Here is a 2613-nt window from a genome sequence, read left to right as displayed (position 1 = left end):
CTCCTCCTCCTTCTTCTTCTTCTTCTTCTTCTTCTTCTTCTTCTTCTTCGTCGTCGTCGTCGTCGTCGTCGTCGTCGTCGTCGTCGTCGTCGTCGTCGTCGTCATCATCGTCATCTTCCTCTTTATCCTTTTCTTCTTCTCACATGCTCTCTATACTAATTATTCATCCCCTAATCACACTTTTATTTACTTTTTGTTTCCTCCCGATATAAACACAAAAAAAAAAGCAATGTCTAAAAGACGCATAATGTAAGAAAGCACTTTTGACGCAAGTCTGATGAAGTTCCACTCTAATGTCTAAAACCGAAAATATGTAAACTTTCACTTTAATTTTTTGTATAAACTGGCATTGCAGCAGAGTTGATTCAGAAACAATCGCAACTGATCATTAAAGATGTGTTGAAGTATTTCTTTCTATTATTTGGATCATGTATAAAAATATGTACATGGCTATTACAAAATGTAACTACATTTGGATAGTTGGCGATTTTTTTCCTCCGTGTTCCTTTTCTCTTGGACTTTCCTCTGTCTCCTGTTTCTGAAGAAGAGCTTTGCTCGAAACGTTAAACACCCTTTCTTTCCTTCCCTGAGCGTCTTTTATATATGTATGTATGTATGTATGTATCACTAAATGCGACTTGGGTGTTAGAAAGCACTTTGCTAGAAATAAGAGCAAAAACGCTCTAATGCTTTTCGGACGGTTATGGTCCTGTTAGAGGGTGTTTTCATTCATGTGCGTTAACTACAGCATTTGAGCGTTTTAGCTCTTATTTGTAGCAATGTAGGTGTTTTCTAACACCGTAGTCGCATTCAGTGACCTTTGTAATTCTCCTTTTTGGTGAAACCTTGCAAACTGCCGTTCAGATTAATTATATATACGACGAGCTTCTTTCAGTTTCCGTCTACTCACAAGGCTTTAGACGGTCTGAGGCTATAGTAGAAGACACTTTCCCAAAGTACCAAGCAGTAGGACTGAACCTGGAACCATGTAGTTGGGAAGCAAGCTTCTCACCACACGGCTACACCAGCTAGATAGATAGATAGATAGATAGATAGATAGATAGATAGATAGATAGATAGATAGATAGATAGATAGATAGATAGATAGATAGATAGATAGATAAACAGACAAACAGACAAACAGACAGGCAGACAGACAGACAGGCAGGCAGGCAGACAGACAGACAGACAGACAGACAGACAGATAGATAGATAGATAGATAGATAGATAGATAGATAGATAGATACATTTCTTTTATTAGCCACACAATGCTCAACGAAGATGGGACAAATACAATGTAGAGCTTTTCTTTTTGGGAGGGGGAAGAAAAAAAAAAGATAGATAGATAGATAGAAATATAGATGTTTGTACGTATGCATGTATGTATGTGTGTATGAATGTATGTCTGCATTAAGTATGTACGAGTGTGAGTGTGCGAGCGCGTGTGTATCTTCCGGTGGCCACGTCGTATTTCGAAATTCAGTTTGAGGTGTCCTTGCAGCTGTGAAACAATTCTGAAATCTTCCAACAATTTAATTTGTTCCTGTAGACAAGAGACACATTGAGATTACTCCGTTGATTCATATGTCTGCTGCTTTGTACTATAATCGATAATGATCTAGTACGAGATATTTCTTCATATAACATTTATACTGATGTTCGTGATTCTGTCTTAGAATCATTTCATTCCTTTCTACCAAAAGAAGATTGCATCAAGTTTCCAGAAAAGATACTGCTTTAAGCTCTTCGGAAATTATGATATAGAAGTTTGGTATACATAGAAATACACTGTACGTACCCCTTACGATTACCCACTGTATGTCCAAGTACTTGGTATGGTCCTATGATAAGTAGAGGTATAGTGTTATGGCCTGTGTAAGGCAATAGGTTCATGGTTATTTGATATACATGGTACTGTCCTAAGATAAGTCGGCGGTGGCGGCGTTATCTCTTATCCGAGAATTTATTTTCTTTGCTGAATGTTTCCTTTATGGTGATGACGTTGATGACTAAATAGATCAATTCTTGCATGGAAGAGTCAATGGCATTGACTGCATGGAAATGTTGGTGGAGGACGAGGTTGATTTTGTCGAGCTTTTCTTTCCTGTCGTTTGATTTCTTCCTTTTCTCTTCTGGTGGCTTCGAAGTTTTTGGTTCCGATGGTGATAGAACACCGCCACTTGGTACGGTCTCGGACTCGTGTTTCGAATGTCCTAATTAAGTAAAGATATAAAATACGGGAAGCCGTAGGTTTGTCAGTCATCCGTGGTCGTTTATCTTATGTCTTTTATCTTCTATCTTTTATCTGATTCAGTCATTAGGCCGCAGCCATGCTGGGGCACTGCTTTGAATGGTTTAGTCGAGCAAATCGCTCACAGGACTTACTATTTTTCTTTTTTTTTTAAGTTTAATATTTGCCGAACCGATAGGTTACGTGACGTTAACAAACCAACACTGGTTGTCAAGCGATGGTAAGGGACAAAACACATGCAAATACATACATACATACATACATGCATACATACATACATACATACATACATACATGCATGCATACATACATACATACATACATACATACCTGCATACATACATACATACATACATGTATA

Source organism: Octopus bimaculoides, chromosome 4, assembly GCF_001194135.2.
Source record: "Octopus bimaculoides isolate UCB-OBI-ISO-001 chromosome 4, ASM119413v2, whole genome shotgun sequence".
NCBI classification, from domain to species: domain Eukaryota; kingdom Metazoa; phylum Mollusca; class Cephalopoda; order Octopoda; family Octopodidae; genus Octopus; species Octopus bimaculoides.
Note: the sequence above shows the minus strand (reverse complement) of the source record.